Genomic DNA, 12,099 nt, shown 5'->3' on the forward strand with positions numbered 1-12,099 from the left:
TTTCACAAGTCAAAGCAACTTTTACCCAAAAAAAAATTACATAAATGCCAAAAATACGGGCTTTTTACCCATAGTGGAATGTGCAAAAAATAAGCAAAGCTGCTGGAAGGGGTAGGGGGAAGCCTCTACAAATGACTTTCTTCATTATGGCTATAATAATGATCCAATCTAATTCAAATTCTGTGATCTGATAGATATGGTTACTCTCATTTCAATGAGATTTGAAAAACTCGATCAGATCGGAATGTTATTATAAGTTATCATCCAGCGACGCAGCTTTTAGCACATTCTCTGTCTTGCTCAAACACACTACCTCGATCAGCGGCCCTCTGACAGAGAATAATAAAATAAAAGGGCGCGTTGGTCTGGGAAGAAATGTAGCTGACAGATGAAGAAAACAAGTGTAAACCCACAAAATGTTCAAATGTATAATGGGTTTTAGTTTTCCTTTTTTGTACAATTTAAAATATTAATAAGGTGGTAACAGTGATATAACATTTAACCGAAATTAGCTTGCGCAGACGAAGAAAACTAAAAATGCAGATCCCCAAATAAGGATCGTTGTTATAGCCAAAATCACGAAAATCACGTCGAGTGGCAAGCCCACACCCCCTTTCAGCAGCTTTGTTTATTTTTGGCTCATTCTCTCTGGCTTACACACTCTACCATAGGCACTGTTCGGCTCTGGTAGAAGGGTGTGAGCTAAAAGGGCGTGTTGGTGTGAGAAGTGATATATGTATGTATGTAGTTGCAGATGGCAGATGGATAAAAAAAATGTTAAATTTGAAAATAATCGTAAGGTTACATATATATGTATGTATGTACATTCATTTCTATGTGTATACTGACTCCTCCTCGTTTTATTCCAAAAATCGCACTCGAGCAGTTGCTCTTAAGTGATCTTTATTTTAATGTAATCCCCGTGTAACGAAGCTTTCCCCTCTGAAGCCGGGGTACAGCCTCTCAGTCTGTTCATGGCCTTATCTTCAATATAGCTAATTCATACTATGAGATCAAGAGAGTCAGCGGAGGGGTGTGGCACTACGAGCGGGTAGGAGCAGGACCCACCCAGTCGGAATTAGTTGCTTCGAAACAGTACTTCTGTATCGCTCCCTTTTCCACTTAGCACGAGTACACTATGAGGGACGTTTTCGCGTTGTTTTTTTTTCTTCTGGAAAATTCAGCGCACTTACCACACTACATCGTTGTTTCTTTCATATTCTTTAGATGCAGTCAAACTGCATTAACACTCTGCTAATACTTACGTAATTAAATATTGATTTAAAATTTAAATTTTTAGTTATTTACTGCTTTTCAGATGATCAAATCTGTATGCACGTTCTCATTAGCGAGAAGAAAAGAGAACGAGAAACAGCATTTTTGAAAATTGCCTTTCTTCTTTTTTGTTCTTCTATGCGTTCGCCTGAAACTTTTTCGATGCGTGAATTTCTGCTTTCCAAAAGCATGAAAGAAGAGGTATGTTGTCCTTCGGAAAAAAACCGAAAGATCGGGAAGCTGTTCTGGTTACTTGGTGGAAAAAGATGCATGAAAGAACGCTTATTTTGGGGTTTATTTATAGGTTCTACATATTCTAAAAGGGTGGGATAAAAGATCAATTCTTTTTCGCAACCACTTATAGGCGGTCCGACTGGGCAGTTCGTGGTTTGTACATTAAATTACATTGAATCATAGAATCGATCAAGACTAACTTTTTCTGGAAGATATGGGGCTTAGAAATAGTTTGATGATAATTATCCCCGGTACTCGAATAGAAAAAAATGTATATTGTATTTGTGCACAAAGTGGATGTAACGCACCGAAGGGAACGTTTCCGACCCCATAAAGTATATATATTATTGATCAGCATCAATAGCCGAATCGATAGAGACATGTCTGTCTGTCCGTCTTGTTTGTCGGCTAGTTTTCAGAGACTATAAGAGCTGGAGCCACCAAATTTTGCCTCCAGACTGCTGTATGCTGAAACCAGAGTATTTTAAAAATTAGTCCCGCCCCCTTCCGATCCCGCAAAAGGGCGAAAACCTCCCAAAGCTACAATTTTGTAGATAAAAGAGAAATAAAAGAGAAAGCTTTTCCGTAGGGAATGACCATACATATCAAATCACCAAATTGGGATGCGATTGGATCATTATTATAGCCAGTATGAAGAAATTAATTTGCAGTGGCTAAACCCACCCCGTCCAGACGCTTTTCTTGTTGTTTCACATTCTTTCATTCTCACTCTGCTTCTGCAGTGTGCGGCCTCTGCCTCTGCTGCGTCTCTGCTTCTGCCGTTGTCGTGAGAAATTAATTAGATGTAGATGACAGGTGTAGAAAAAATGTAAAATTTCAAATTTCAAATTCTAAAAATAAACAATATGGACAGGTACACTGACTGAGTCCGGGTATAAAAGTTGTGACGCCTAAGATGCGTCTCACACGTCCCTTCTCGTTTTTATATTTTTCTATGGCAGAATTTATTCTCAAGAATACTGGGGTAGCGCTTCTTTTTCACATAACTTAAGTACCCTAAATCTGGTTGTTATGAACTAAGTCATTCTATAAAGCTGAAGAACGCATCTATTAAGTTTACCCAAACACTTTGTGGTTTTAGCATACCGATGAAAGACATTAAGCTTCTAAATGCAAAAATCTTGATTTTTGTGAGGTTTTTTTGATTTTTTTGCTTTAAAAGCTCAGAAAAGGTTGAGCAAAAATTATATTTTATGTCCTCAATATTTATTAACAATTTTACAATATATCTTCTTCTTTTTCACATACCTTAAGTACAATAAATCTGGTTGTTATGAACTAAGTCATTATATAAAGCTGAAGAACGCATCTATAAAGTGTACTAAAACACTTTGTGGTTTTAGCTTACCAATGAAAAACATTAAGCTTCTTTTTTTTTTTCTCTCTTTATATTTTCAATCTGTTTTTTTAAACAATAAGTAAATTGTATAATTAATATTCAATTAACAGAAATAGCAGTTTTCCAATGAGCCCTGCTATTATATATAACATATTTTTAGTTTGTTGGATTTATCTATCGGGGAGATCGAGAGTGGGGTACCTTTTCAGTCTTCTTACTGTTAAGCTATTGTCTAATAGACTTAAGGCTAAAATATTTTCGTGGTTGTGGAGTCTGTCGATGTATTTCTTACTAGTTTTCTTTATTTCTTCTTAAATGGTTGGAATATTAAGATCTTTTTGGATATTTGCATTAGATACGTAAAACGGAGCATTGACAATGTGTCTCAAAGTTTTTGATTGGTAACTCTGAAGTATCTCAATATTTGAGTTGCTAGCAGTCCCCCAGAGCTGTATAGCGTAGGTCCAAACAGGTATGGATTTGTAGAGGCGAATTTGGTTTTCCAAAGTGGTTTCTGATTTTCGACTTATCAACCAGGACATTTTTAGTGTTTTAGTTTTAGAGTTGTTGACATTTTCCTTAAATGTGGTTTTTCCATGTTAATCTGCGGTCGAGATGCAAGCCAAGATACTTCACACAGGTACTTTGTGGAATTGGTGAGCCGTTAAGTGTTACATTTGGGCAGTTACCTGCTCAAAATGAAAACGTTATTTGGACGAATTTCAGGAAGTTGATTCTAATTTTCCATCGATGGAACCAGTCTTCAATTAGGCTTAGCTCACTCTGCAGGTGTTCGGAAGCTTCATTTATAGATGTGCTTGTGGCAAAAACAGCTGTATCATCAGCATATGTTGCAACAGTGCAGTTGTTTGTAACTGAAATGTCGGCCGTATATAGGGTGTAGAGAATTGGTCCCAATACGCTTCCTTGTGGGACGCCTGCGGTGATGAGAAGTAGTGATGAAGTATCGGTTTTCTGCTGCACGTAAAAGCATCCTTTAGCGAGATATGATTTTATTAATAAATAGTACGGAGCAGGTAGCCATTTCTTTATCTTGTACAACAAACCTTTGTGCCAGACTCGATCGAACGCTTGTTGAACATCAAGAAATGCAGCAGTGCAGTATTTTTTGTTTTCAAGTGCCGAAACTATATCATTAATAACCCTGTGACATTGCTCAGGGGTCTTGTGACCCCTCCTGAATCCGAATTGGTATTCAGGAATGATGGAAAGTTCGTCCAAAAATGGCAACATTATCTTCAATAGTATTTTTTCAAACACTTTCGAGAATATTGTCAACAGACTAATGGACCGGTATGATGTCAATTCCGTTTCTATTTTGTTTGGCTTTAGGATCATAACGATTTCTGCACATTTCCATTGACTTGGAAAGTGGTCTAGTCTGAGAATAGCGTTAAATATAAGAGTGAGAAACCCAATGCATTTTGGTGGTAAACTCTTTAGGGTGATACCATATATTTTATAAGGGCCTAGTGCTTTTCTAATGTTCAAGCATTTGATTTCTGTCACAACTTCTTCATATTTGATGCTTTTAATAGGCAAGCTCATTTGGCAGGGTGACTCAGTCTCTGTTATATAATTATTTATATCGTTTGGCTGAAACACAGAGTGCAGATGTTGTACAAATGCTTCCGCTTGTTCATTATTAGACCTACACCAAGTTCGTTGCTTTTGCGAATATTTATTATTCTTTTAGCTGGTTTCTTTAGGTATTTAGCCGCCCTCCATAGGTTGTATTCATTGTTGCTGGAATTAGGGTCTAAGTTTCTCAGATACTCAGCTAGAGATTCATTGCTTAAGTTCGACAGCAGTTGTCTAAGCTCAGATCCAGCCGTGTTTTATAATCTTTTGTCAGCAGAGTAGTGAGTTTCTTGCTAGCGTTTTCGCAGATTTCTTTTATTTTGTATTTTTTGTCGAAGTTCGGTTGAAAGGTACAATTGGTTTGGTTGTTGATGAATTGTATTTGTGGAATTTTTCGACTATCAGTTGGCCAGTATATGGGCACACAGTTGACAAAGTCGTTATGTTATTGTTTCGTATGCATTTGTATAACTCCGATCCCTTCGGGTTAGTTAATCTGGATCCCCACCATGGATGTTTGGCATTGAAGTCGCCTCCCACGATAAACTTTGTTCCCAGTCCTTGGAAAAAGTTTTGAAAATCGAGTTATTTTATTGTGAATCGTGGTGGGAGATAAATCGCTGTTATTGATACATCTGCGTGCATACATTTTATCTGAATTGTGGCAGCCTGCATAGCGTTTTCCCCAATACTGTCCATGATTTGAAATTCAAGGCCCTGCTTGACAATAATTGCAGCAACTCCATGAGCTCTATCTGATGGATGGTCAGCTCTTACTGTGTCGTATCCAGTAACTTAAAAAAAAGATTTGCTGAAGTGTGTTTCTGAAATAAGCATGACGTCAATGGCATTCGTTTTTAAAAATAAAGCTATTTCATTTACATGGTTGGAAAGCCCATTGGCATTCCATATTCCTAAGTTTAGATTTATTTGCATAGCTTATTTACAAGTAACATTATCATGTTAAGTAAATTATTGGTAAGTTGAGATTGTTTTTCTAGAAGCTGTTCTATTCTTTCTAGAGACTTGTTCGAGTTACTATTTCCTGCAGCAACTTGAGCGTATGATTGGTAATCTTTGGGTTGTTGGGTCGAATTATTAGACGGAGCAAATGATTGATATGTACCATGGTCATTTTTATTTTTGTCATCTTTGGTGTTTCTCTGGTGGTTGCGTCCGCTTACTATTTTTTTTGATATAAGATCCTGATAGACTTTACACCCTTTGTAACTAGCAGCATGATCTTCGTTGCAGTTGGCACATTTTGCTGGTTGCTCTTTATCTTTTGGGCAAACGTTGCTGGGATGGTTAAGAGAGCATTTCACACATCTGTGAGTTTTGGCACAATATGACTTTGTGTGTCCAAATTCCTGGCAACGATAACACTGAACGATTTCTTTAGTTTTACGGGGTGGTTCTATATTAACAACTGCGTTACCAATGAGTTTANAGCAACTCCATGAGCTCTATCTGATGGATGGTCAGCTCTTACTGTGTCGTATCCAATAACTTTAAAAAAAGATTTGCTAGTGAAGTGTGTTTCTGAAATAAGCAGGACGTCAATGGCATTCGTTTTTAAAAATAAAGCTATTTCATTTATATGGTTGTAAAGCTCATTGGCATTCCATATTCCTAAGTTTAGATTTACTTGCATAGCTTATTAACAAGTAACATTATCATGTTAAGTAAATTATTGGTAAATTGAGATTGTTTTTCTAAAGGCTGTTCTATTCTTCTGGAGACTTGTTCGAGGTACTATTTCCTGCAGCATCTTGAGCGTATGATTGGTAATCTTTGGGTTGTTGGGTCGGATTATTATAATATTATTATAGTCATCTTTGGTGTTTCTCTGGTGGTTGCGTCCGCTTACTATTTTTTTTTATATATGATCCTGATAGACTTTACACCCTTTGTAACTAGCAACTGCTCTTTATATTTTGGGCAAACGTTGCTGGGATGGTTAAGAGAGCATTTCACACATCTGTGAGTTTTGGCACAACATGACTTTGTGTGTCCAAATTCCTGGCAACGATAACACTGAACGATTTCTTTGGTTTTGCGGAGTGGTTCTATATTAGCAACTGCGTTACCAATGAGTTTAACTTTGTATATATCTAAGTTCTTATTGTTGGGCTCAATGTCTAAGTAGAACAAATTCAATGGCTCTTTGATTACACGACTTTTAATATTACTAATGTTTCTAACAGCGTGACCTTTGAACTCCACATCTTGTTTGATTAAGTCGATATTCGTGGAGAAGTGCAAATTCTTAATAACAACTCTGAATGCCCTCTCGTGTTTAAGTTGGTATGTGTGAAATTTGACAAAATCTTTAGTAAGAGTTTTAACAAGTTTCCTGTATTCTTCAATATACTTTACCATAACACTCACATGACCATCGCGTTGTACTTTATAAAACAAAAGCTCTTTTTTAATTGTAGTTTCGAGGTAAACCAGCATTCCTTTTATATGACTTCAGATAAGAATATAGGTGGCGGCTTGGCAGATTCATTTAAGGTATCTTCAGTTATCATGTCCAGTGCTTCGTTTTTGTTTTCGTCTTCATATCCGTTATTTGGCGTGCTGTCGCTTAGGAGGGCATTTTGTTTGGAGCTGGTGCTGCTGCTGGTGCTAAGTCCAGATCGATTTTTTTCTTTAGTAGAATCGGAGAGGCTTGGTTTTGTCTCTTGATTACCTTTGGCTTTGTGAAGCTTTCAGACCAAAAACAAAAAGTTAGAATGTCTGTACAAAAATTGTATTAGGATAAATTTTCTTAGAACAGTCTTCTAATTTTATCGAGAAAATATGGAACCTCCCCCACTGTACGCATTCCAGCGAGAGCCCACATGCAAGATCAGAAGCTTTTATCTTGAAAAGTTCTTTCTTTCGAAATTGCACGTGCGAGCGCCGTTCACATGTGAGCTTTTCTCTCCGCAAGCATAGCTTACGGCTAGCCCTTCGAGAACCTTCTTAGCTCTCTCATACACAGCTTTTCGAGGGGTAAAATAGTAAGGCTAAGTGCATGCTGCACAGAACAAAAATTGCATTCAAAGTTGGAAGACTTAATTAATGTGCGTGTAGAAAATATACATAAAAAAAAAACTAGGTGAAAATTTTGGAAAACCATAAAAGGGAACATAAACCAAATAAAAACAATTTTAAAAGTGTTGTGGCTGCAAAGACAAAAACTTAAAAACCAACCCCTGGATAAGGTACGCAAAAAAAAAAATGAAAAGTGACCTTATTACATAATTCCATGTATGTACTGTACATAGGTTATGATCCACGTGTGGCAGGAAATTGCTGACCTGGCCTGACCCTCGGTCTCGGAGGGTGGTCCGCTCCAGTACCACGATCATCTTCTTCCTTCTTTTCGGTGCCACCGGACCTTGCATGCAGGCCGAGAAACGGATGGACTTGGCGATCGGGACCGAGTTGTTTATATCTAACGCGCAACTAAGCCGCTCAACAACAACGATAATATAAAACCATCTAATATATTATATCACCGCGCCTTGTGTAAAGAAAATGTTGTTGCTTGCATATGTAGGGTGTGGAAAAATTAGCTCAGCGGTCAATGCCCTTGCGGCTGACCATACACCTAAGCGCACTTAAATAGACCCACCTGACCGTATGTCACCTATTCTCTCCTTCTCTCAGGTTATTAAAATTGTTCGATGCCGACATTCTAAAAGCCACTTAAGGGAAGAAAAGTAAATCACAAAAATCTAGAAAAGAAAATTTAATGAAAAATTATGGATAGAAGAAAAAAATAGAAAAGAAAATTGTTCAATAATATTAAATATTCCTAGACATTAACTTAGAAATAGAAGAAGAAAAACATGAAATTTATGCCTAGTTAATAATAGATTCTAAAAGGGTGCATCATCGGTCTCATTGTGTCCATGCAAGGGTATTGGTTAAATACCTCTTCATAACGCTTCTTGTTATTTTGCATATTTCTACATTTCTTTGTATTGTTTGTATTGCGAACGTGAAATTGGGCCCAACGACACCAACAGCTGTTTAAAAGTCTGTAAGTATACACACATATATACACATACACTCCGGGTCAGGAGAATAGCGTCTACACAGTGAGACATGCATGCTTAACCATATATAAAATGAATTACTACAATTATGCCATTTAATTCATTTAATTAATTCATTCTTACTTTATATTTTGATTATATTATTTTTATTCATATTTGATCATTCTCTTGAATTCCTATGTATTAAATTAGTCCCACATATATATACACATGAAGTAAAAATAGGTTTAAGGGTTAGGGTAGAAATAATGGGGGTTACAAACAACCTGAAGTCTTACAAGTCAAAGTAAAATTATAACGATTTAACATGAATTTCTAATCTGATTTTTGGGAGGGGTTCCTAAGGCACATAGGCAGCAGCGGCAGGTTTTGGGTAGAACCATAATGGCATATTCTTATGTTATTCTACAACCACCTTGCTCTTCACAGTAGGTGGTGGACCTTGAGTTCCGTCCGGGTTTGTAATTCCGATCCCAGTTCCCGTAAATCTGTCTACGATTTGGTTAGGTGACGGAGTTCGTTTTCGCAGCAAAACACCCACCCCATTTTCCCTGAGCCTAGCCGGCCAACCTTTAGTAGACAGAGAGTGCTGACGTGACGACACTTCCCGTGTCCGTTACAGCTTCGGTTTTACTCTCCGCCAGTTCCAAACCGTTGTGTCGTCTTTGTCGTCGTTCATGATAACAACAACACTTTGTAATTGCTTATCAGTAACCAATGTTTGGTTTGCTTTTGTTTTGTGTTTATATATCTTTACGAATTGAATGTTTTTGCTAAGGCAACTTCGACTCAAAAAGTGTAACTTTAGTGTAAAAGTTCATAGTGGATATTGTAAAAAAAAAAACCAAAAAAAACAAAAAACTAAAACAACTGCACACGAGACCATGAAGCAACTATAAGGAGGGCGCGTCGTCGGCACCGTTCCTCGGGTCATTTCCCCCCGAGCTCAGTGCTTCAGGCACACACTCCATTGGCGTTTCACTCACACTTACATCGAGAGCCCTTTCACTCGCACTTATTGACAGCATTGTTACGTTTCCTTCAAAAAAGCCGACGGGCCCTCCTTTATACTTGCTTCTTGAACGAGACTTCCCCATCCCATACATATGTAAGATGTGTCGTACACAGTAAATTGCAGGAGCGAAGTATGCAGCATATATCAACACTGGTGAGTGTTTCGCAAGCGCTATTAATAAATATTTTAATGTAATTTTGTTAAATTTATATTTTAGGATAGAACAGCTTTGTTGGATGTTGTGCAGTTACTCTTCAGGCTATACATGGGCATTTTGAGTATAAAGATGATTATAATCAGCACGATTATCAGCACGACAATGATAACAGCGTTGTCGTAGAAGAATTGGTAGCCAACTGCAAATTTCGATCGTTGATTGTTTGAGTTGCTCATAAGGTTGCTCATAAGGTCTGCCTTGGTGGCTGACATTGCCATTGCCTCTTATGTTTCAGTCAAGGGCTTGTCTAATTGATCAAAATGATGACGTTTGGTGACGTCCATTAAGACATCTTTGGCGCTGGCTATCACCTGGAAGGCATCAGTGGCACCGGGGTGTTTGTTTTTGTCGGGATGCACCACCCGGGACAATTGTCTGTAGGCCGAACTTATCTGATCATTCGTGGCTGTTTGTGGCACATTCAAAACGGCATAGTAATTGTTGCGGACCGCATTGACACGACGCATAGCTTCCACCTGCTCGTCCATTTTGCTTTAGTTCAATGAATAAATCAATTTTTTGAGTAAGTTGATTTATTTTACAAGGGCTAACGAATGACTGCCTCGAATACTGGTTAAATAAACTGTAAAAAGGATACGATTGAAATTTGATTGAAGCTAAAGTCAACGCAAAGTGATTGAGAATTTCATGGAAGAAAGTTGTGTGCCACACATCCTTACGGTGAGAAGTACTGGCAATCCTCTGCTATACATAATTCAGGTATAACCCATCGATATATATACATATATCAGGGAGTATTACCCTTCAAAATATCAGTCACGTGTAGCAAGAAATCAGCGCTGATGGTGCGATGCCGTTGAGAGTTCTCAGGTGGGGTAGGGTCGTGGTAGGTCGCGCTGGTAAAAGGGATGGGATCCCTTCGGATCCCTTACACAGATTGTGCGTTAAAACTTTTCCACTAAAGCTGTGTAAAAACTTGATTTCCACGGAATGCAGAATAATTACTTGACAGTTTTTCGCGAAGCCATCGAAAACGCAAAGAAAAAAGTAAATTTATTGCAAATGGTGTAACTTTTTATACCCGGTACTCGAAGAGTAAATGGGGTATATTGTATTTGTGGGGAATAACGGTTGTATGTAACGCACAGAAGGAAACGTTTCCGACGCCTAAAGTATATATATTCTTGATCAGCATCAATAGATTTGATTGAACCATGTCTGTCTGTCCGTCCGTCTGTCCGTCCGTCCGTCTTGTTGAGCGCCTGGATCTCAGAGACTATAAAAGCTAGAGCCACCAAATGTTGCTCACACTGTTACAAGTGTATTTCAAAAATGAGCCACGCCCCCTTCCGCCCCCGTAAAAGGGCGAAAACCTCCCAAATCTATAATTTTGAAGATAAAAGAAAACTAAAAACGCCAAAATTCCGTAGGGAATGGCCATATCTATCAGGATCATTATTATAGCCACAATGAAGAAATTAATTTGCAGTGACTAAACCCACCCCGTCCCGCAGCTTATATTTGTTTTTTTTTGTGTGCGGGCTTTTTTCTCTCTCTTTTTATTTACAATCTGTTTGTTTAAACAGTTAATATTCAATTAACAGAAATAGCAGTTTTCCAATGAGCCCTGGTATTATATATAACGTCTTTTCAGTTTGTTGGATTTATCTATCGGGGAGATCGAGAATGTGGTATCTTTTCAGTCTTCTTACTGTTAAGCTATTGTCTAATAGACTTTATGCTAAATTATTTTCGTGGTTGTGGAGTCTGTCCATGTATTTCTTACTAGTTTTCTTTATTTCTTCTTTAATGGTTGGAATATTACGATCTTTTTGGATATTTGCATTAGATACGTAAAAGGAGCATTGACAATGTGTCGCAAAGTTTTTGATTTGTAACGCTGAAGTATCTCAATATTTGAGTTGGTAGCAGTCCCATAGAGCTGTATAGCGTAGGTCCAAACAGGCTTCAGTATGGATTTTTAGAGGTGAATTTTGTTTTCCAAAGTGGTTTCTGATTTTCGACTTATCAACCAGGACATTTTTAGTGTTTTAGTTTTAGAGTTGTTGACATTTTCCTTAAATGTGGTTTTTCCATGTTAATCTGCGGTCGAGATGCAAGCCAAGATACTTCACACAGGTACTTTGTGGAATTGGTGAGCCGTTAAGTGTTACATTTGGGCAGTTACCTGCTCAAAATGAAAACGTTATTTGGACGAATTTCAGGAAGTTGATTCTAATTTTCCATCGATGGAACCAGTCTTCAATTAGGCTTAGCTCACTCTGCAGGAGTTCGGAAGCTTCATTTATAGATGTGCTTGTGGCAAAAACGGCTGTATCATCAGCATATGTTGCAACAGTGCAGTTGTTTGTAACTGAAATGT

At 37.8% G+C, this 12,099-nt stretch overlaps 1 long non-coding RNA gene across 1 annotated transcript; it reads right to left on the reverse strand.

Moving 5' to 3' along the window:
- Positions 1-1,162: 1,162 nt before the first annotated feature.
- Positions 1,163-10,835, reverse strand: LOC117590137. Its single transcript, XR_004574264.1, has 3 exons — positions 10,789-10,835; positions 9,443-9,447; positions 1,163-1,395 (listed from the first exon to the last, which is right to left on the reverse strand). It is a non-coding gene; the product is annotated as an uncharacterized LOC117590137 (long non-coding RNA).
- Positions 10,836-12,099: the final 1,264 nt, after the last annotated feature.

This window comes from Drosophila guanche, unplaced genomic scaffold, assembly GCF_900245975.1.
Source record: "Drosophila guanche unplaced genomic scaffold, DGUA_6, whole genome shotgun sequence".
In the NCBI taxonomy this organism is placed as follows: Eukaryota; Metazoa; Arthropoda; class Insecta; order Diptera; family Drosophilidae; genus Drosophila; species Drosophila guanche.